We start from the raw sequence: 24,505 nt of genomic DNA on the forward strand, positions 1-24,505 counted from the left end.
AGGTCTTCTGATCTCCCCAGCCCAAGTCACACAATCTGGGCTCTTTTCATTCCTCGAGCTATGCTGTCCAGCAACTGGCTTTTCTTGCCTATGTCCATGCATGGCACAGGCTGGCATGCTCTGCAGCCTTAGCTCCAATGAACTCTCTGTTTTGTTTGATTTCTAGCCAAAAGCCAGCAACTCCCTGGGTTTTACTCCCAGTTGCTCAAATAAATAAGCCAAATGTTAATTTGTTGCTCATTGATTACGATTAAGTGCAGAGGTGCTGTCACCGGAAATATTAATGGTTTTCTAGGAGCCCGCAGTGGCACCGTAGTGGTATTGGGTTTTGTTTTGCTTTGGTTTACTGGGGGCGGAGGAGGGGGATACCCCTTTTTCAATGTCCATTATCTCATTTGATTCTCTGAAGAGCTTGGCAAAGTAGAAAGAACAGGAACTGTGATCTGTGTGTCATGGGGTGGAGGAAACCGAGCACAGGAAAGTTAAGTCGCTTGCCCACGGCCACTCGGCTCAGAAAAACCTAACGCAGCTAGAACTCGGGCAACCTGACCCCCAGTTCAGCGAACTTGGGGAGTGGCTCCACTTCCCATATGTCAGCATGTGGGATGGTAATAATGTGTATGATATGTTTTCATAGCCAATTTCTGGGTTATCCAGAAGGCTTTCCATGTGATCAAATATGTCAGTAACATGCTATTTACTGTATCACTGTGTTAGAGATTCACTGTGCTGATTAGCCGATGAAAGCCTCTGAGAAGTCCTGCTGTACAAGATGTACATTCTTTTTTGTTGTTTGTTTGTTTGCTAATCCTCCCCCGAGGATATTTTTCCATTGATTTTTAGGGAGAGTAGAAGAGAGAGAAAGACAGAAACATCCATGTGAAAGAAACATATCAATTGGTTGCCTCTTGCACAAGACCCCACTAGAGAAGAGTCTGCAACCAAAGTATGTGCCCTTGACCAGAATCAAACCCGGGACCCTCTGGTCCACAGGCCGATGCTCTATCCACTGTGCCAAACTGGCTAGGGCTAGATGGACACATTTTTGACCCAGAACTGTCCGAACACATTCGACCACGAGGAGGCAAGGGCAAAAGCAGAGAGACCATGTGCCAACAGCCCGGGTAAGAGTCAGGGGTGCCTGGGTGAAAAGGAAAACTGCTAGAGTGAGAAGAACGTATTTCAGGGGCAGAGCCCCCCACGTTGCTGGTGGACAGGACGTAATCAGGGGAACTAGAAAAAAGAGGAGGCAAGGAGGAGTCGGAGACGCTAGGTCTGAGCAACGATATGAAGAGAATGGCCACTTCCTGCAGGAAGCTCTCCTGGACTAACAACCCCACCATTCCATTGTAGTCTCTCACTGCACCAGAACCCTGGTCTTCAGAGACTGCACAGTTTTAGTCTGATCTTTGTTGATAAAAATTTTGAAAATATCTGAGCTTAGAATGTTTTACTTACTAAAGTCCGCCCTCTACATTCTCAGGTGCCGCATCCATCGATTCAACCAACCGCAGATCAAAAATGGTCTGAAAAATATAAGGTTACATTGTTGTTAGGCTTAACTATACATGGACTATGAAGGCTTACAATGGCTGCATCTGTAATGAACATGTACAGATGTCTTTATTATCATTATTCCCTAAACAAAACAGTATAACCAGTATTTGCACAGCACTCACATTGTTTTAGGTATTGTAGTAATCTAGAGATGATTTAAAGTATACAGGAGAATGTGCATGGGCTATATGCAAATGTTATGCCATTTAAAATATATATATATATATATATTTTTTTTTATCGATTTCGGAGAGGAAGGGAGAGGGAGAGAGAGATTGAAACATCAATGATGAGAAAGAATCATTGATCAGCTGCCTCCTACACGCCCCACACTGGGGATTGAGCCCACAACCTGGACATGTGCCCTGACCGGAATCGAACTGTGACCTCCTGGTTCATAGTTTGATGCTCTACCATTGAGCCATGCTGGTTGGGCTGTTATGCCACTTTTTTACAAGGGACTTGAGTCTCTATAGATGTGGGTATCTCTGGCGGATGCTGGAGCTGATCCCCTGTGGATACCAAGGGACGACTATACCATGTCCCCAGCTTCTAGCACACTGTAGGCACTCAATCAATATTTGCTGAATAAATGAATGAACGGAGACTTAGTAAATGCTTAACAAACTGTCGATCTCCTGTTACTAAACGATCTAGCATGCAGGTATGATTAATATTACCAATCAATTTAGTAGACCGTGGGAAATTGGAGGATAGCGGAGGAGTCACTGCTAACAGTTAGGAGAGGATGGTCAGAAAAATCTAGTCTGAACGTGAGCCCTTGGGCAAGTCCTTTCCCTTCCTCTGGTTCCAGTTCTTCCGAATCCCACTTCACAAGGGGTAGGATAATATGATTCCCATTAACCCTGCATCCTTGCCGCCCAGGAGTCTATGTGGAAGCTGTGGCCTGTGGCCTTGGGAATGTGATGTGCGACACTGCCCCACAGGCCGTGTCTGATCAAATGCTCCACCAGCTAGCACAGCTTAAGTCCTCCAGGCACCAGAAGAGAGGGGTGCATCGGGGCTGGAGTCACCAGGAAGGCTTGGATTTCAGATGACGCTGGTGCTATTCGGTGGGGAGGAAAAGCATCCTTTTTGGTTTTCATCACTCTCGGTCCAATGGGCAGGACTACCGTAGGGGCTTGCCCCTTACCTGCTCCCAAAGGACCACCGAGCCAAAGCCCCTTGCTCTTCTAGACCTCACTGCTCTCTGAACCTTGCTTGGTACATTGCCTTTCTTTTCTCGTCTAGTTAGGAGTAGACAAAGATACACTTCCCATCTGGACCTTTCTTAAACCATTCACCCGAAAGGCTGGTCTCAGGTTCCAGGATCTGGGCAGCTTGCTTGGCCAGAGGCCCCGCCACGGTGCACGGCACAGGCCCACATGATTTCCCTGGCTCTCGCTATGAGGGCTCTCCCTGAGAAAGCTACTGGGCAAGTCATTTTTGGTTTCAGTTCGTCCCTTTTTCTTTTCCACTTGGTCGCCCAGGGTAACATCTACCCTGAGAGTTTCTCCCCCGGGGACCATCCACTCCAGCACAGCTTGCTTGCCTGGGTGCAGATGTTCTCAGCCCCCAGTGCTTCCTTTCCCCAGAAGAGGTCACTCCTTGATTAAGAAAACTAGCAGTTTTACCCCAACCCCCGGCCCCCCGCTGCCATTCAATACAAATTTCTTCTCCTAGTGAATAACCAAAGCCCAAATGGCCATTTAATCTTTACTAATGTTTTCACCATTGATTTTATCATCATTGTTATTCTGAAAAAATACTCATTGCACTGTGTGGTGATTATCACATCAGTCTTTGCAGAGATCTCAGCATGACAATCATTTTATTTCCTCCTCAAACTGACACTCTTGCTACTACGAAGGACAAAGAGATGAACTGGCTTACATCAAGATTAGCAACAGCATGCCTGGCGGGTGTAGCTGAGTGGTTGAGTGTCTACCTAAGAACCAGGAGGTCAAGGTTTGATTCCAAGTCGTGGCACATGTCCAAGTTGCGGGCTCAGTCCCCAGTAGGGGGTGTGCAGGAGGCAACCAATTGATGCTTCTCTCTCATCATTGATGTTTCTATCCCTCTCTCCCTCTCTCCTCCTTTCTGAAATCAGTTAAACATATATACACTGAGTGGCCAGATTATTATGATCTCTGAGTGCATAATAATCTGGCCACTCAGTGTATGTCCTATATAATAAAAGGCTAATATGCAAATTAGCAGGTGTTCAACCAGCAGGCAGGCCAGCCAACTGCCCATGTTCCCTCCCCCTGGCTAGGCTGGCCGGACCCCACCCATGCACGAATTCATGCACCGGGATACACACACACACACACACACACACACACACACACACACACACACTGAGTGGCCAGATTATTATGCGTTCAGATATCATAATAATCTGGCCACTCAGTGTATTTTTATTAAAGACTATCAACAGCAAAGATTAGCAGAGACCTTTGGTGTTGAGACCTACTCCTGATGACAAGTATTGAAAGAAAAGGCATCAGGGTTTAATTGGCTGGGCCACCTTTCTAAGGCAGGAGTGAAAGGCTGGAACATAGTAGTCATTCAAGGTGAGAAGCACCATGCTGTGAAGACGGACAGATAATCAGGGAGGTGATTTGAAAGCCAGTGGCTGGGCTAGCGGGTAGCTTAACAGTCTTTTCATCTTCAAGATTCCCAGAAAGTAAACAATGGCAACCAAGCTACAAAGACAATGGCAGCAGAAAAGCCATACCTAATCATAATGGGATGGAATAAAAGATCAGGCCACGCACCATTGATTCTTTGTCATTGAATGAAGTGCCTGAGGTACTTAGTATGTCATTCTGAGTTCTTGCTTTCAAGTAACATGTGGAGAAAAAGAATGGGAGGGAAGGGGGCAGGTAAGGGATTAACAGAGGCTCACAGCAACCAGAGGGTTAGAAAACCAGAACCATTACAAGTCTAGTGATTAAAGAGGGGGAAGTTCAACAATGATCTTGGAGAAAGAAGGGAGAATGGAGTTGAATACCACCATCGAAGCTGCCTTAGTTGTGAATGAATTGCAAGTAACCATTTAGCCTTGGAACATACACCCAGGCTTCAAAATCCCAGAAACAAAAGTCATACAACCAAGACCTTAAATCTGAGAATTACCCTTCACTTACCAAATTCCAGCAGGTGCTAGGGAGACCTCACCCAAGCCAAATACGCACCGGAATGACAGAAAGCTACAATCTCATCAAACAAGGATCTTCAATTGGGAACAAGTCTCATAGCTTCAATGATTTGGTTTCTTGGCAAGAGTCAAAAAATGCTGAGTGCCCCTCCCTGGTAGTAGCAGAAACCTGGGAGAAGTCATAGGTGGGGTGGACCGTATGCTCAGCACTCTGAGGGGGGGAACATAGATTTCATAAAGGCTTTATAAGCCACAGCCGCCTTCATAAAGACCAGCTGTTGTCATCAGCTCTATAATAAAGGCTCAACAGAAAGGTTGGGCCGGATTCCTTTCTGTTTCCCAGGTCTTGGAAAGCCCCAACAAGTTATCCTTCTTCATTACTCTTCATTCAGACCCCTAGAGTTCCGCGAACATGCAGAGAATGCTCCATAGTGGGCCTCCAACAAAACTAGGGACGTCTTAGCAAGTATCGCCTGAAAACTGTGCTTGAGTTATAAGCCATGAAAAGCTTGCAGGTTGACACCTCTTCACCTGTTGGCCCTCCCCCCCCCCCCCTCCTCCCGGCTCCATCTGCCTTTTCACCATTTAGCCTCATTCCCTAAGAAAAATGGCTTCTTTCTGAAACCGGAATCCAGTGTTATTGGGAGGTATGAAGACTGATAGATAGATCAGAACAGCCCAACAGTATGAGCAGAACACTGGGACACATGGAACAAGTCAAGGGCATGCGGGACACTGCTCCCCTTTACCCTGAAGCCCCAGGGAAGTTGGTCCCTTTGAGCAGATTCTTCTCTTTGCCCTCTGTCCTTTCTTACGTGTGTCAAGAAGTTTGAAAAACAGGGAGTATTGTCATAGATTTTTTTGGGGGAGACTTGGTAAAGCCTTTTGGTAGGACAACTAGGCAGTATTTATCAAAAGCCTCAAAAAATGCATGTCCTTTAAATCAGAAAGACCAATACTAGTGACTTATTTCATGCTCACAATTTGTTGTGAAAATGTGAAAGTATAAAGATGTTCATCACAGAGTTGTTTTTAATGAGGCAACATTAAGAAACAGCCTATAGGTCTACAAATGGGGATTTGGTTAAGGACATTCTGATATATTCACATTATGTAATATTTAGCAGTCATTCAAAATGGTATAAAAATATTTCATTAATCTGACAGGAAGTTTATGATATATTATTAAGTGGAGAAAAAGATTTAAAAATAATAGTTGGGATAGAATTGCATTTTTGTTTACATATATAACAAATTATAACAGTTATATACTCATAAATTTACCTATTACGAATATGATAAAAACTTGTGGAGTGATGGTATTGGAATAGCTTGGTGTAAAATTCCTGTGTTGGTGATGTTATTGCCCGAAGTTTTGGCATTTTTGACATTAGGTAATTCTAAGGCCCTGAGCATAGAAAGAAGGTCTTTTCTGATGTAGGAGATCCTTCCTGCTGTCAGTCCCCAGGAAAAAGGTGTGTCTCAGAAATTAAGCATTAAAAAGAGAGATTCCCTTGCTGGGTCTTTTGTCCTTAGAAGTATATGAGACTCATAACCCTTGAGAGTGAAAGAATCAAGGTATTCTCAAAGCTTAATTCTGAGTCATTTTGTTTGTGCAATCCCTTAGGAAGTTGCAAAATTTTTTTGTCCTTTTGATCTGTTCTGGGGAGCCAATAATAATGACAGTAATAACAGCCGTCTATGGGGTCGGGCTCTGCGTATCCCTTTTCTCCAGGCCTCCCCCAGCTGCGTGTGAAAGGGAAGGGCACAGCCCTGTGTTGCAGGAAGGTTTAGCTCACATTCCTGAGCATGACACTAAGCCGGACGCTCTGCTCAGGCCTCTGCATAGATTCTCATCTGCTCCTCACCACAGCCTTTAGAAATAATGACATCACCGTCGCTGCACCACTGAAGACACTGATGCGGGGCAACAGAGAGACCAGTGACTTCCCCAAGGCCACACAGCTTGTTCGTGGTGGACACGGAGTTCACATTCAGGTAGTTCAGTCCTAGAAGCTCTGACTACTAAGCTCTACTGCCAAACCCCAGAAACATGAGAAGGTGGTTAATCCACGTTCAGATTTATCCAAAATCAGGGAGCGGAACAACACCAACATGAAGGTGGCAGAGAGAGAGAGAGGGGAAAGCCATCCTCCCCGAATGGAAAGATGGACGCCGGTACTGCTGGCTCGGCCCCCACCACCCTGCTGCCCCCACGACGCTCCATCCAACTCGAACTTGGGCAACCTGCTTTCCATTTTACCAAGAGAGACTGCGTTCTTTAATAAGCCTGCGTCTGCCTGTGAAATGTGTCCAGTTGGTCCATCTGAAACCCCTTGTTAATCCTGGAACAGTGAGGTGCTGAGGTTACCAGGCTAGGGTGCTTCCAGCCTAACAGTAAACTTACCAAGAAACTGTAAATTGCCCGGCCGGTGCTGCTCAGTGGTTGAGCATCCACCTACGAACCAAGAGGTCATGGCTAGATTCCGGTCAGGGCACATACCCGGGTTGAGGGCTCCATCCCCAGTGTGGGGCGTGCAGGAGGCAGCCGATCAATGATTCTCCTTCATCATTGATGTGTCTATCTCTCTATCCCTCTCCCTTCCCCTCTGAAATAAATTTAAAACTATATATATATATATATTTTTAAAAAACTGTAAATTATGGACCATGGCAAACACGTGAACAGGGAGGAGGGTGCTCTCGGCTTTGTCGGGGAGAGGAGGGCCATGCCAAGCACAGCCTGTGGACACTTACATTTCTGTCACCGGCTGGCAGGCATCGTTCCCAACAGGGTTTTAGGTGCCCTCCGGGGGACTTCATGCCACTGATCTACAAGAAGGAAGTGCGTGGCCTTGCTGATGGAGCAAGCTACGACATCTGAGCCAGGGATCTCTACGACCACAGACAGACATTCCCTGCAGCCATCCTCAGCCCGTCTCCCTGTCCATCAGCGCAGTGACAACAGCCGAAGTGGCTGTCGGGAATCAAATGAGCCTGGACCATGGGCTGAGGCTGCCTTGAGACCCAGCACAATGTAAGAGCTCTACCTCGCACTTTACACGTCGCCTCTCCCAAAAGCTCCTTCAGCCAGATAGCAAACATACGCCCACATGCCCCGCTCACATACACTCAAACACGTACCCTCACACACGTGCACAGACTCTCTCAAGAGCAAATATTATTTTAAAATGCTTGAGGGCAGTGACCTGAGGGTCTATTGAACTTGAATTACCGCAGCAGCAATTTTCCTTTCAAGCCAGCATCAGATCCGATACTGATGGCCCCGATGCTGTGTCACACTGAGTAAGGATTGCATGTGGCCTGCGTCAAATTGAGCCCAGCACACGACGAATCCACAATCAGGCTCCAGTAAACTCCTCTATCGCTCTTAGAATTGTGTCATGAACTAATGCCCTGTCATTCAACTCCATCGGGCAATCACTGGGACTTCCTCCGATAAAGAAGGGAAGCGGGGAACCCACAGCTGACCTCCCCGGGGCTGTGAGGGGTCTCGGGCCCAGGAACTACCTTCCCCAGGATAAATATGTCTGAAGTTGCCTAACTTCCCCGCCTGACCTAATTAGCAAACACCTTCAAAGGGATCAGGCTGACTTTTGAGGCAAAGTCTGCCACACACGGCAGAGGCGAGCAAATAAATATTGAAAGGGCACATCTGTGTAGGTGGAGCGGGGAGGGGAAAGCAGATTAGAAACAGAGAGGAGCTAATGTTGGGAGTTCTGTTGTGCAACTGTCCCTGCCCTTGCCCCTCCGCTGGCCAAACTCACCCTTTCTCCAGGGCTTCTGGGGACCTGGCCCCCTAGACACCCAACTACCCAGTCTCCAGAAAGAACTACCCAGGACATGGACTCACCCTGACCAGAGCCCTGGCCACTGGATACCATGCTGGTTTGGGATGTTAGAAGTGAACGAGATCTAGCTAATGGAACAGAACAGTGCCACTGAGGGTCCATGCAGGTGGCTGCTAACGGCGTTGCTGCTGTTTTAATCCATCCAATGCTGGCCCTTTCAGGCGCGACCAGCAGTTCTCCACTGCACCTCTGCAAAGCCAGCCCTTCTACAGCGTGTCCTGATCCTTCATGCTTTTTCAGTGGCTGGAACAGCAACTAATGAGACCTCCCGGGTCACACAAAGGCTTCCAAGGAATCCAAGTCCATGGTGCAGTGCAGTACCGATGAACTAAATCATTCCACCTCCACGGTTAACCTCCAGGAGGACCTGGGGCAGAAGCATTGGCGTCACTGGATTTAAACCACCAAAGCCATACTTGGAGTTGAAGTTCAGTTCTCTGGAGGAGACCAGATGGGTAGACCGATATCAGCTTCTTTAATACATGGGATTGCACATGTCCCAGGGATAAATATGTCTAAATATTACTTTTCTCATTTCCCAGAGGAAGCTGAGATCTAAGTACATCAGATGGGACACATACACTCCGGTCTGCTTTGCTTTGTGTTTGTTGTTTATTGGTTTGGTTTGGCTTTTCTGCTGTACCATGTATATGATTATTCACTCAGCAAAAACTGTGAAATACTTGAAGGCAAGAATCTTGTCTGTCCTCTTTCTACTGTTTTCACAGCTGAGAACTGGATCAATATTCATTCATTTGTTCATCCATTCATCCATTCACTCAATATACATTTATCATACATTAGGGATACAACAATGAATAAGACCAAAAAGTTACCTGTTATCATGAAGTTTACATTTTAGCTGAGAGAGACAATCAATCAATAAAGAAGCATACTAATGAAAGAAGGAAGAAATAGAGGAAAGAAGGAAGGAAGAGGAGAGGGAGGAAATAAGTAAATTATCAAAACCTCATGAATGTCCCGCAGAGAAATGGGATTGAAGATGTAATGAGGAGAGGCAGGGTGGCATCATGGATTCAGCATTCAGGACAGGATTCTCGAAGGAGGTGACCTTTACACTGAGATCTGAACGACAAGGGGGACTCCATAGAAGATCTAAGGGAAGAGATTGCAGTCAAGGAGACTAGGCAAGCCCTGAAGTGAGAATGAGCTTTAAGGGTTCCAAGAGCTGAGAAAAGGCCAGTGTGGCTTGAGCAGGTCAGTGAGTGAGGGGGAATTACACAAGATGATGTCACTGGAGTAGGTAGGAGCCAGGTGACACAGGGTTTTGTAAGCCAGGGTTAGACCCATTCATCAAATATTTGTTGATTGAATAAATGCACAGGCCTTGAAACACTGAGAGAATGTAAGTACCAATTGCCATTCAGGAGTTGACAGTTGCGTCAGAAATATGAAAGAAATCTACAACTATTCACTCAAGAAATGTTTACTGAAGCCCCAGTGTGTACCAGGCACTGCGGTAGATAAGAGGGACACCAGGGTGAGTAAGCCACACTCCCTGCCTTCAACCAGCTCACAATTTTAAGGAGAGACGAGCACAGTCCAGAGCAGCGAGGAAGCACTATGTGAACAATTGGAAAGTATCCATCTCGGTTTGAAAAAAGTCAAGGCAAAAGTTAAGACAGCATGCACATTAAAATAAAAAGTCAAGGAAAAAGCTGAGGCAGCCAAGATGAAAGAGTTCAGAGATCGGGTGGACCCTGCAGGCTGGAAAAGGTCAGGGAAAATTTGCATAGAGAATATTGGACTTGAGCAGGATCTTCAGGAATGCATGGAACTTGGAGATACGAAGGAGGGGTTCCGGGCTAAATAACAAACTCACACAGGTTTAAATCAAAGGTCAAAACCCAAGTGGGGCATTCCAATCTCCCCATAGCCTCTACTCTTCCCAACCAGCACCTTCTCTGCACACACATCTACCCTCCATGCTCATCCTCCCTTTGGGCTAAAACACAACTGAAATTACCTCCTAACCATTTCCCACATTGCTTAGCATCCTACTCACTCCGAAATGAAAGTGTGAGCCCCTCCCCCTTCTAAGTAAGAAGACCATGTATAGCTTCCTGAGGGTTGACTATCCCATGAAGGGATTCCTAATTATACCGTATGTTTCATCTTGGGACAGTTCTTTTCCTTGGCAAAAAGATCCCTCCTTAAGTGCAATGGAAGTTTGCCTCCTTGAGACAGCTGTTCATTGATCCTAATTTTAATCTCTAAAGAATTTTGCTCAAATATGATTGGGTCTGAATCAATACCAAAACCCTCAGAGCATATAACAATAAGCATTGATTTCTCACTCATGACCCTATGGGCTGCTGGAAAGGCTCTGTTGCCTGCGGCAGGGTGGTGGACATGGCTGTCTCTCATCCTCCTTTGGGACCAGGCCAACTGGGACATGCTGTTATTATGGTGATGGCAGAAATACAGGAGAGTATTTGAGTTACAGGCACTCCGTAACTTCTGCCTACAGTTCATTGGTCAAACGAAGTCATAGATCCAAGTCCAATGTCAAGAAAAGTATTCAAGAGGAGAGTACACTCTGCCCACCATGGCAGGAATAGAGACAATGAGATGCAAATTGCAGCCAATCATTTAATTCACCATAGAAGTTACAAAGAATTCATCCCACTTCTCCCACTATTGTCAAATCTCAGAAGGTAGAGCTTGTGCCCCTACAAACATCCTTACTTTCCAAGTTAAGTTTCCTTAACTTCTTTTCCACGGGGTTTTCAGAACTCTTCTCCTTGCTCTGATCTGAACACATTCTAGTTTGTTAACATTTCTAGTTAATTTTGTCAATCAGATGTGGTCATGGCATTGTCTTCCAGTGGGGATTTGCCAGTACAGGAAAGTGGGTGCATCTGTTAGAATTTGATGCCCAATAAGCACTCTAAAAGTAAGCTTATGATTCTGTGGGTAGGCCAGGCAATTTCTCTAGTCTGGGCTGGGCATCACGGCTCACTTGTGTGTCTGCAATCAATCAGATGGCAGATGGGCGAGATGTTGGTTGGTATAGGATGGCCTCAGCTAGGATACTGGGGTCTCTCACCACCTGGTCTGTATTCCTCCAGAAGGCTAGCCAGGATTATTTACACATTGGTATCAGGGATCAAGGATCCAAGAATGGAGGCTGCATGCTTGAGGAATAGATTCAAATGGCACAAATCCCTTCTACCACATTCTACTGACCAAAGCAAATTACAGGGCCAACCCAAAAACAAAAAGCTAATATGCGAAAACATTGCTGTGTGTCTATGGCAGCCCTCACAGTGCTGGGCACACAGCTGGTCCTTTGTTGCCACATAAAGTCACGCAAAAATAATCTACACTCAATGCAACACAATTCCAATGAGATAAATCAATGGTCCATGCATTTTTTTCCAGTTAAGTCCTTTTTTTAAGATTAAATATGCCCAGCTGGTGTTAGTGGTTGAGTGTCAACCCCTGAACCAGGAAGTCACTGGTTTGATTCCCAGTCAAGGCACATGCCTGGGTTGGGGGCTCAGTCCCTGATGGAAGGTATGTAGGAGGCAACTGACTGATGTTTCTCTCTTATTTATGTTTCTATCTCTCCCTTTCTCTCACTCTAAAATCAATTGAAAATATATATAATAAATAATTTTAAAATAAAGATTAAGTACTACATGAAAAATCCAACATGGAAACCAGATGAACATGGAACTACTTTAGCTAGAAGAGGGGACATTCCTGAAGCTCTTCCTCCTACTCAACTTCTCCAATCTCCATCTCCCCTAAGGTATCTCAGGCCTCCTTGGAGGCCATGGAACAAAATTTAAAAACCATTGAGTGAAGCCAGCTTTGTGAAAAGGGATCCTCCGTAAGCAATGCATTTCACAGGGTGACTCAGAGCACACAGCCTGAGATAACTGAGTCAACGGTTTCTCAACACGACCTCACCTTCAGCGAAATACACTCTGTTTTCTATTCTTTTAATTTTGAAATGTTGGTCATGAACTACTAAATTGATTTTATAACCCACTACACAGGTCATCCCCCACAGTTAGAGACCAATGGACCGGATGACCTCTTGGAGAAATATTTCAACATTAAAACTATTGACCTATGGTTCCATGTCTTCCATATCCTCGATTTCCATTAATTATTCTCAGGAATGAGGAGAGTCTGGTGATGGGCACCACCAAAAAGAGTAGAAGTTAAGTTCTAGATAAGCCATAATGATGTTCCCAGAATAATGGAGACCACATGACCTCGTGGACACTAACAAAATGAGATGAGACTTATAAGAGTTCACTAGAGGGTCTGACTACCTAAGTTAAACTGTGCCAATGATAGCCTGAGTTACTTGGAACTTATTACTTAATCTATGAACACCTCAATAATTATCTCTTCTGATATTTAGGTCTAATATTAATATCTTCCCTGCCAGATTACTAATAGCATTAAATAAGGTAGTATATAATGGGCTTAGCACAGCCAGGAACACAGTGTCAGGGTTCTCTAAAAATAATAAGGAAGTAGGTGGATTTTTCTCCCCAAAGTAGTGGGCTCAATCATAAGACAAGAGAAGGATTGCTGTCTCTGGCCCCTGCCCCTATTTTACTACTCAGAGGGATCTGAGTTCAAATTCTTGTTCTGCCATTTAAGAGTTGTGGTCTTAACAGTGGTCTTGGATAACTCAGACTTTCTGAGCCTCAATATTCTCAACTGAGTAATGGAAATAACGAAACCTACCTATGAGGTTAGTTGAAATAATAAAGGTAAAACAGCTGGCACAGTGTCTGCTGCATAGCAAATGCTCAATAAAAAAGGAAGACCCAGAGAGAGAAAGAGATCCTGATAATATCCAGCCAAAAAAAATCAAAGTGCTTTGAAAGCAACTGTTCATATTTTGAAAATAACTGAAAAACATTCAAGTTGTGTAACAAACAGCCTATCAGAGCCAAATCACTTTGGTTATCTCAGCTATGATTTAGTCATCTAAAATGCAGAGCCCTACCAAGAAGTTCCAACAACATGAAGTCACAAAATTCATCACTCTTTGGTGTGTGTGTGTGTGTGTGTGTGTGTGTGTGTGTGTGTTGCATCTGCTTGGCTGAGCAAACACAACTTCTTCTTGGTGCCACAAAATTGGTTGGGGTTTCATAACAATTAAGGCAAGTCTCTACCATCAAGAAATCTATATAATCAATCAATATCTCAACCTCACTCCCCTTTTTACTGAGCACTTACTATGTGCCAGGTATTTTTACAGACATTACTTCACCTAATCCTCTGAGCAACCTGAGCACACAAGGTGGTTTTGTTTTGTTTTCCTTTGTAATATATTTTTATTGATTTCAGAGAGGAAGGGAGAGGGAGAGAGAGACAGAAACATCAATGATGAGAGAGAATCATTGATCGGTGCCTCCTGCAAGCCCCACACTGGGGCTCGAGACCGAAACCCAGGCATGTGCCCTGACCGGGAATCAAACCAGTGACCTCCTGGTTCATAGGTCGATGCTCAACCACTGAGCCACACTGGCTGGGCCACACAGGGTTTTTTATTCCCATTTGACAGTTGAGAATCCTGAGGCCATGTAACTGTTAAGAGGCAGAGCAAGAATGTGATCCCAGACCTCTCTGTCAAAGCCAAAGTCTTCTGCCACTTCCCAATCCTACTCCCACAGATTAGTCATAGATGTAGGTAAAGGTCAACAGATAGAACATGACATACGAACTGCCTAGTCCCTCTATGTGTACATCTTAGTGGGGTAGGGTAGGGGTTAAGAACAAGGACTTCAGACTTGGCCAGACCTCGCCTCAAATTCTTGCTCTACCACTGATAACTCTAACATTCAAGGGACAGAGATGATCAGATGGGTATGTGATATAAACCTTTGTAAATGCATACACACACCACCACCACCACCATAGACTCAGCGCTGAGAGGCACCTTAGAGAACATCCAATCCAATCTCCTTTGCCGTTGAGAGAGCCAGCACTGGGTGACAATGAGAGAATCAGGGTGCTCCTGCCTGAGGTCCCACAGGCAAAGAGAACAGTCACGATTCAAACAAGGGCCATCAGAACCCCACCCCTGCCCAGTGCTCTATCCAGAGCCCCACCCCAGCTCTCTGTACAAATGTGCGCAACTTTTCCAGTGTACTCCCCAAATCAGAGGAAACGCCTGGCCCCGATAAGGCAGATTCTGCAGAAGAAAGCCTATCTCCTTTGGAGATTTTTGTCTGTCTGCTCATTCGCAGAGGTCACAAGAAGGGCAGGGGAATTCTCTCATGACGTGACTCCTGGGTCTCCACACCCAAGAATGCGGGAAGGTTTAAACAAATCACACCTCCGGCAAGAATTCAGACAGGCTCCCCCATACATTCTGAGCTTTTTTTCCCCCTAGTGAATGCCATCAGCTGTTCCGTTGCTAAGAGACTGGGTGCGAAAGGCCAATGGCCATATTTTTCCAACTTATCTGCAAAAACAGTTATGCCTTTGCCCCCTCCTGGGCTCGGGCTTTCTTAAGAACAGGATATGACAAGCAGGCCCATGGAGAGAGTGAGAGTACTTTTTTTCAAGAAATGAACCGAGTTTTTCCTGGACACCGGTGTCATCCAGCAGAGTGCTGGCTGATTTCGGATCTGATGCAATGTTTGGGAAAGAGCTGCTGAGCAAACATGACTCAACAAAATATTCGGATCTGCAACCCTATCTCTTGGGGAGATGCACTTATCAGCACCAACAAGTGCCATGGTGTTGGTCAGAGTGTCGGGCTGCGTTGGTCATCGGAGAATTTAAAAGGAATTATAAAAACCGGCCGGGGTTGCGGGGAGGTGAGCATTTGAATCACTCCGGGACTTTCCTTTTCGGTTGCATTCCAATCGGACAGACCTAAGCCTGGCAGAGCCGTGCCATTGCTCAATGTCAAAAACATTCGCCTGGAATGCGAGACATGTGAACTTGGACACCCCCTGCAGCTTCCCTGTGTGGCCCCGCTTGCTGCATCACTATAAACACCCCACCCCAGCCCCCGCCCGAGGTCCTGAGCTCAGAGACAGAGCCCGCTGGGGCCAGGGGAGCGGGGAGGTGGCACATTTCACACGAAGGAAGGCAGGGACATAGAAGTGAGCATTCCTCCCCCAAGGTCTTCGCACAGATTCACAGTCCACTCTGATGAGCAGAGCAGAGATGGAAAATGAGCCCTTGGGAACAGACTGGCGGATTTTTTTGCCCTTAGAAGAAAGCAAGAATGGTGGATTTTTTTTTATTTTTATTTTTTGGCTTTAGAAGAAAGCAAGAATGTGAATTAACTTCCTCCTTCTCTGGGCTTGTACCTGGCAGTTTGAGGCAGAAAACACACACACACACACACACACACACACACACACACAAACACAAACAACTGCTACAATCGCTTCTTTCCAAAGAACTCCAAGTGTGATATACATGGATCTCTAATTGCCTGCTCTGTCCTCTGCCCAGGGACCCCTCCCATCTTGGCTTAAATAGTCAAGGTAGCAGCCCTTACCACATTAGTATAAATGAGAACATAACTCAGCACACCCAAAAGCCCATTTAGAAGCTGCGGCATGTTCCACAGCTCAGTGCCCCTGACAGCAAAGACCTAACAGCTGGCAGACCTCTTGGGGAGTAACCATATACAAATCACATCAGCCCCTTTGCCACCCCCAAAGCTGGCACCGAAGAAAGGAAGGCGTCACAGGCAATGTGCCATCCACAGCAGAGAATGGCGGAGTTGAGTGCAGGGTCCCATGCACAAGGGTCAGGACACACAGGTCTGAGAGAATAAAACACTTAAGCTAAATCGGACAGGCGGATGCTAAGAACTTGATGGCTTTGTCCCATTGAACTTTCACAACAGCCAACGAGGTGCCTTACAATGCCTTTTCAGATGTACCATCTGTAGGGCACAGGAGTCAACACAGCCTCGGAAGTCCCTGCTCCACGGAAGGTGACACTTGCTGGGAAAAGAGTGATGATCCCTCAGGCTAGCTGTCACAGATGGTGCAATCCTTCACACAGGACAGCAATTAGCTGAAATAACGCCAAACCCTTGTCACCCTTCATTCCTAATTGCCCATCTGGGCTGGCAGATTTGTTTACCAAAAAGGCACTTGGAGTAGCAAGTAAAAGGGCTGTTCAAAGAAGATTCTAGAATGCAATTGAGTGTGTCTTTTTGGAAAACGGGAAGGTGGGCAAGAGATCATAGGCAGGCTGAGACCAAAGGCAGGGAGTTCAGAATTGAGCTTGTTGCCCTTTTAACCCCTGGAGCTGGGGAGGCGGAGGCGGAGGAAGGAGGGGTTCAGAGAGAGGATTGCAATACACTGACTTCAGGGCAGAACCCATTGTTGTTTGGATGATGAACTGATGGTATGACACAGACTTTTATTTATTAGTACCCTGGACATCAGGCTCCTTGTTCCTCCTTCACGGGCTGATAAACCTTGTGCAAGCCCCTGCGAGTCATTTCTCCCTCATGCGACAAAGCGCTGAACCCAGGGATGGCGTTCCGGGCCATGGCTGTGATTTCTATAATGGCATTCGTAAGTGATCTGTCACAAGAGAGGCTTTGGCCATATTGACATATCGTCAATGGCTAAAGCAATGTCACATGAATATCTAGATTTGCCTTTCGAGCAAGTAGTAAGAGACCGTGTTAAGTTCTTCCTTGCGTTTTTGAGAACATGAATAATGCCATCTACTGTGAGTAGTTGCCCCTTAAGTAGAAAGATGCTTTGTCATCGGTTGAAGATCGAGGTGATCACTGCCAAGTTAAACTTGAACACTGTTTACGGGGCCTTTCGGAAAATCACCAAAAGAAAATTGTCAGCATTATGCTCCTGACGCCCAGCACAGTGCAAAGCACATAGTGGAATAAACTGGTGTTGGGTAAATCAGTGGCTCAGTGGAACTCAACTTTGATAGACTGAAAGGAGATCTTTCTCTAATCAAGTGTTGGAGATTGTGTCCAATAAGACCACCTGAGCCTGTCAATCGCTCTTGTCCCCTCCTCCTGTATTTCCTATGAGGATCAATGTTGCTTCTTTTCTGGGAAATGCCTTTCCCCTCCACTTGCCTGGAAAACTCCTATTCCTAGTTTGAACCCTTCTCAAATATCTGCTCTGCTAAAAGCCTGTCCCTGCTGCAGCTCTAAGGACAAATGGTCACTTCCTCCTTTGCGGCCACCCTGATACTTGGCACACCGCACAGTGCCTGACAAATAGTATAATTTTGATTGATGAGCAAACGAATGAATAAACGGTCGCTAAGAATACAATTGGAGTCAATGAATCTATAGCAATGAGGTGCCTACTAAGTAAAAAGCACTGTCCTCTGCCTTTAGTTAGAATCACATTCCATATAAATGTCTTACTGGGTGGCTGGGGAAGAATCTATAAAACGACAATCCGTGTAGCTTTTGTGGTACCAATCCCAAAGCGTTTGAATTGACCCCAAATAACGTTCTATAAAACTAAGGAGCCAGCCCTCACCCGTTTGGCCCAGGGGATAGACTTAAGGGTCCTGGATTTGATTCTGGTCAAGGTACCTCGGTTGCAGGCCTGATCCCTGGCCCTGGTCAGGGCCCGTGTGGGAGGCAACCAATCGATATGTCTATCACATCGATGTTTCTGTCTCTCCTCCTCCCTTCAGTCTCTCTAAAGATGGATGGAAAAAATAGCCTTGGCTGAGGATTAACAAAAAAATAAAAATAAAATTTAAAAAGCAGCCAAAAGGAGCAGAAATGCCAATACCATCCCTTAAACATTAACCGTCCATCTCTGAAGGACTTCCACCCACTCTCTGAAAAATAAAGGAAGCAGAAGCAGCCACCTTCCTCCTTTGGGGACAGCCTATGTTTTAAAATAAGGTTGGTCATTTTCACAAGTACCTTTGACTCATACAATTTGTCACCCAGACACATGTTTCCGCCGGGGCCTGTCCCTTTTCCCTTGGAAGAGGAAGAATCGTTCTAACCCAAGGGACCGCGACTTCAGGAGAAAGAACTGGTCTAGGGTAACATCCTCCAAAACAGAAGCACAGGGACTTGAGTTAGACGCTTTAGGCACATGGAAAAGCTAGACTGTCAAGAGGTTCCTCAACAACTTCCAAACTCAGTGGGCATCTAGACTCCTAACGCCCACCCTGGGCAGAAACCACGAAGATGGTGGAGTCCATTCTTCTCCTGTGGAGCCAGCATTTAATTTTCCTCATGAAGGTCATGTGAACACTGAAGTCACAGCACATCCATGGCTTTGTGAGGAAGGCTCTCTGTCTGACCATGCAGGTTTCAGATCCCTAGTGAAATGTCTGGGAAGGGATACAGGGAACATTCCACTGTGGTTATCTCTGAGATGTGAATGGGATTGGAGGGTAATGGAAAGGAATTTTTACTATCTTCTCTATAAGCTCCTGGATAGTTTTGATTTTTTTCCCCCACCACAAACACATTAATTATAAAATTTTAAGCCTGGCCAGTGTGGCTCAGTGGCTAAATATCGACCTATAAACAAACTAGGAGGTCACAGTTCGATTCCCAGTCAAGGCACATGTCCAGGTTGTAGGCTTGATCCCCAGTGCGGGGCATGCAGGAGGCAGCCGATCAATGATTCTCTTTCATCACTGATGTGTCTATCTCTCGCTACCTCTCCCTTCCTCTCTGAAATCAATAAAAATATATATTTTAAATTTTTAAATAATAAATTTGTTAAAAAATGAAGATACAAAATGGGGTTGGGCCACTTTGACTTCCAAAAGCTCTCTTTGTCCCTGGCAGCACTCAGAAGCTGGGCTGGGTGATTTTCCCACTGCAGTCATGGAACCTCTGGGTCCAGATTCTCTGTCCATCAACATTTACCCGATCACTCCAGAGGGAAGGGGGAGCTCCCAGGGAGAGAACACACAACGAAAGATGGGTCCCAGCGCTGGGTTGAGCCTTTCGGCTGCATGATCTCATTTTGACCTTCCTAAAACCTCCAACTAATAAATACTACTAGCTGCATGCCGAGGATGAGAAAATGAAGTTCAGAGAATTTGGTCAGGTTCACACAGCTGGTGAGAGACCAAGCACGGATCTGAATTCAAATCTGCCAGACATCCCAGCGCCGGCTCGTGAAGCTGTGCTTCACACTCCCTTCCAATGACGGCTGTCCTTCAGCTTCGACCGGGAGTCCTGGCCAATGACGTCCCCACCAGACCCGTCCTGGCCACTCCACTTCCCCACTCTCCCATCAGCAAAGTCACTGTCTGAGGGAGGAAAATGCAAAACCCATGTATTTGACTACCCCTGTGGCCCAGGAGGTGAACTAGGTGTGATGGACAACTTCTCGCTGGCAAATTACCAGGCATATTCTTGGACTTCCTCAAGTAAATGGTATGATTTGAATGCTCAGGTTTCTCCTCCACCTGTCTGCTCCATAATAAGTTCCCTCAAGTCCAAAAAAAAAAAAAAAGCACAGCTAGGGCATTGAGAAGACATGACCGGTATGAAAATGTCAGGGGCTTTTAGTCAAAGTGGGTCCAGAATGAGTCAGCAGGGAGATGTGGATGACAGGAGAACAGACTGTGACTTACAAGCTTTGAAAGAACTGAAGTGACAAGAATGGGAAAAGTAATCTCCTATCCTTTAGGTAGGACAGGGCCAGTGCTCTTGTCTCTCGGAGTCTCCGTTCCCTCCGTTGTAGAATGGAGACTGTGAGGGGGAACATGCAAGTCAATTGCTTAGCAGAGAACCTGACACATAGCAAGCTCTCCATCATTTTCTCAACCACACTAAGAGGAGGTACTATTAGTCCACCTATTTTACAAATTACGAAACTGAGGTGACAAAGCTCTCAAGTGGCAGAAAATAGACTAACACCAGGTCTGGCTGATTCTGAAGTCCATTTTCATAACCACTAAACTATTACTTCCTCCCCCAAAAGAAAATTTAGAACAAGAAGAAAATCCCCCATCATCTCCTGACCCAGAGATAAACACTTTTAAGTTGTTTTAAAACACTTTTAAATACTTTCAGATTTTCTTCCCCACAACTGAGGGCCATACATTACATTCTATTTTACAACCTGCTTTTGTATTTGCCGATACACCCTAACCATCCTTCCAGGTCAATAAACCCTTATTCCTCCAGACATTCTTTTTTTTACAATATATTTTTATTGATTTCAGAGAGGAAGGGAGAGGGAGAGATAGAAACATCAATGATGAGAGAGAATCATCGATCGGCTGCCTCCTGCACAATGCACACTGCAACCAGGGCATAGGGCCTGACCGGGAATCGAACTGTGACCTCCTGGTTCGTAAGTTGACGCTCAACCACTGAGCCACACCGGCTGGCCTAGACGTTCTTGGTAGCAATTTAGTGTTTGTTCATACGGATTATGGCTGTGCTTAATCTATCAACCAATCCCCTAAAACTGAATATTTAAGGGGTTACCTTAAGTTTGTCACAAGTGTAATCAATGCCACTACCGTAAGCATCCTTGTTGCTAAGTCTTTGTCTTAGTTCTTACCTGGTAGGAGGTACAGAAGCCCTGGGGCTGGTTCTAGGATGGCGATTGGGTGGCTAGTGAGACTTTAAGCCTCATTTCCTGAGAAACGTATGGAGGGATGGACGGGGACCATCCTATCTAGAGAAGCGAGACTCCAGAGACAGCAGTGGGGAGAGGACCGCTGCCTTCAGCAGCTGCGGAGGTACCGGTGGTGAAGTGACTGGACTTTCTCCAATGGGCTTGGGCAAGTAAGACCACAGGGTGGTAGGCCTCTTCTAAACAGGGAAAGCACTTTCCCACAGACTCAGCTGCCCAAGGACATGTTGATTAACCTGCCTCAGGGAAGGTAAGTCCCCCACCATGCACAAAGCTCAGTTATATAATGGCCTCCCCCTTCTTCAGGGAGATTAGAAAAGAACGCGGCCAGTCCTAATATTAGGATTGCCTACATTTTTAACATCTAGACTCTGATCTCTGACTCAGTGACTTGCAGTTAAAGGAGGGCACCTTCCAAACCACACGTCCATGACAAAGACCATCGTGTTCAATTCACAGAACAATCAATTAGGGATGGGGTCGCAAGGAGATGAAAACTAACTTCTCTTAATTAACACAGCTGGTACGTCCTGGGAATTCAAACTTAAGGTTTTCTTGATACCAAGATCCTTGCAGTCAGATACAGTGATTCCAAGCCTGGATTTTAGAGGAAAACAGACTTGGGCTTAAGAAAATTCCCTCACTTGCTGGCTGAGTAACCATGGACAAATGATTCACCCTCTCTGAACTATGGGCTTCTCAGCCTTGGCGGCAGGATAATAATAGCACCCACTTCTGAGCATGACTGGGAAGACCGAAGGAGTTGACTCATGTAAAATGCTCAGCACAGAGCCCAGCACAGATTAAACTCAACAAACGTTGGGCAGCATTAGCTAGCTGGTATCTGCTGAAAGAAAGGTCTAGAAGGGAAGTATTAAGGTTAGCAGGCTTTGTTCGGTAACGTATGACTTCTTCTCCCAAAAAGAGCCCATCTGTGGTTATCCATGAAGACCTTTGAGCACCCCAGCGCCCAGAGATGAAGTCTAGAGCACTGACTCACACACTCCACTTATTCATCTATGGCTGGGCCCTGGCTTAGGTGCCATGGCCAGAATGAATGAGCAAGAGAGTGGGGATACCTGGCCTAATGGAGCGCCCAGCTTCCTGGAGGAGAGAGATCGGAACACGTGACGATAACCGGTGGCAGGTTCCCCCACTACAGGGGAAAAGCAAGATGTTATTATAGAAGCACACTGCAGGGCACCCCACTTTGTCAAGGGGAGTGAGGGTACACTTCACAAGTGGGTGCTATCCAAGCTGAACCCGCAGGAAGAGGAGGTGGTGTCCAAAAGCAAGGTCCTGGGGGAGAGGTAAGTACAGTTAGGCTTCACCTGGAGGCTGATGAGGACCTGTACTTCAGGGTTTAAGCCAAGAAGTCATAGGAAGAGACTGGCATTCGGAGAGCTCATCTGGGTACATGAATGGATCAAGAGGAGCCAGCCTGGGGGCAGAAGCTTCTGGGAGAGGATGGAATTCCCAACAAGAGTGACAAGGGACACAGGAAGGGACTGGGTTGGGAAGACTTTGAGGAGCTACATCTCCCAGCGTGTCCATACTGAACATGACCCCTGGCACATGGATTCTGTGTGGAGCCTCCCACTAGGATATGGAGAAGCCAAAGCAGGAAAGATTTGGTGTCAGACTCCCATTTCCTTCCTCTTTGGTGCCACCTGCTTAAATCACAGCAACTCAGAGGACGCTCCTGGTGAGCAGAGCACATCTTCCTAATTCCTGGCCTGGAAGGGACAGCTGGGCAAAGCCTGGGCCTCCAGTGGGCAGAGGGGAAGGAGAGAGGAGAGCTGGGAGAATCGGGAAAACCAGTTTTGAATAATAACAGGCCACCTCTGCAATAATAACAGCTTCTGGTTTACTGGGCACTTTCACAGGCATTATCTCATTTGATTCTCACAGTAAATGGGGAGTTGGGGGGGGGGGCGGGGAAACAGGGCAATTAGCATTGGCCCCACCCTTTCAAATTCGAAGGCTTGTGGCCAGAGAGGTTAAGTGATCTGCCCAAGATTACAAAACCGGTGAGCCTCAGAGCTGGGAATGCCAGTTTTATGACTCTAACTTCAGTGACTCGGCTCCCTCCCTTGGAGTTATTTTTTGGGGAGACAGAGAGGTTCTTCCTGCCTCAGGAGGATAACTAATGGACGTGTGTCCATGAATTCCAAACGACAGGCAAGCCAAGGACAGAAGATCCCTGAGCGGACAGGGCACCAAGCAGGGCAGTTCTGAATGCTGTGGGCAGGGGGTATTGATAAAAAGAGAACATGATCTCAGCACATCCCAGGCTGGGTGTGGGCTAGATGTACCAGAGGCGGGAAAATACGAGGCCCAGTGGCACTGTGTTAGGAGAGGAAGGAGGAGAGGACCCCACACAAGAGTTGAGGGCTTCTGGGTGGGTGCATCCCTCAGCAGTCTGAAAGCCCAGCTAAATGTCAGGAACCAAGAGCAAATTCCACCAACAGCACCCCCAACCCTGAGTGGGGGGCACTGAGGGAAAGTGTACTTGTCATGTCACCAAAGAGTTGACATGAGGACTTGAGGCAACTCTGTGTTGGGACAACTCGGTGAAATCCACAGAGCAGAAACCGGCTCACGTGGCCCGGCCAGCCCTGGGCGCTGGCAGCTGACCACGAAGCTGTGAAAAGTTCCTGTTTCAGAAGCCGTGGAGCCATGTCCCTCCCACCCAAGGGAACCGCAGAAAGGAATTTTTCAAGGATGATCCACAACAGCCAGTCGGGAGGGAAGGGCTTCCCGGGATTCTGCTGGCGACCCACAGGAAGATGGCCCTGTCATCTCCGTCCCGAAGTGGGGAGAACCAGGGCACAGGAACCTCAAACCACAGGCATCCTTGGCACTTCCTGCATGCCCACTGTACCCCCCCAGGCCTTGCAAAGCCCTTCAAGCTCACCCCCATGCAGTCCTCACTGCAACTCTGCATTATGTCGAGGAAACTGAGGCTCAGAGTGGAGAAAGCAATCTGCTCAGGGTCACATCTCACGTGAACTGCAGCACTGAGATTTGCTGGGAGGGCTGGGAGGCCAGACCCATGCTCTTTCCACTCCCCACAACGCCTGGGAGTTGGTGCTTGAAATAGCATGGCAGGGCGAGGAGAGGAAGGGGGCACGGAGCTGGTTGGAAATGGTGTCTTAAGCCACCAACTGACTCACTCGCCTTAATAAGCATCTAATGACAGCTGAAGTGTCTATCCGGGGGGAGTAGGGGTTCATAAAATAGAACTGCGAAGGGGAATCCAGAGTGGTCGTGACTGAGGCATGAATCAACATGGTGACTTCCAGGTCAAAGCAGCCCGG

At 46.6% G+C, this 24,505-nt stretch overlaps 1 long non-coding RNA gene across 1 annotated transcript in view; it reads right to left on the minus strand.

The window, feature by feature from the left end:
• Window positions 1-1,464: 1,464 nt before the first annotated feature.
• LOC114234105 (uncharacterized) overlaps window positions 1,465-24,505 on the minus strand; it is a 198,727-nt gene continuing 175,686 nt past the window's right edge. Inside the window, exon 4 of the long non-coding RNA XR_003620308.2 lies at window positions 1,465-1,526. This is a non-coding gene — a long non-coding RNA (uncharacterized LOC114234105). The remainder of the gene's footprint in view (window positions 1,527-24,505) is intronic.

Source organism: Eptesicus fuscus, chromosome 19 (assembly GCF_027574615.1).
Source record: "Eptesicus fuscus isolate TK198812 chromosome 19, DD_ASM_mEF_20220401, whole genome shotgun sequence".
Lineage (NCBI taxonomy): Eukaryota > Metazoa > Chordata > Mammalia > Chiroptera > Vespertilionidae > Eptesicus > Eptesicus fuscus.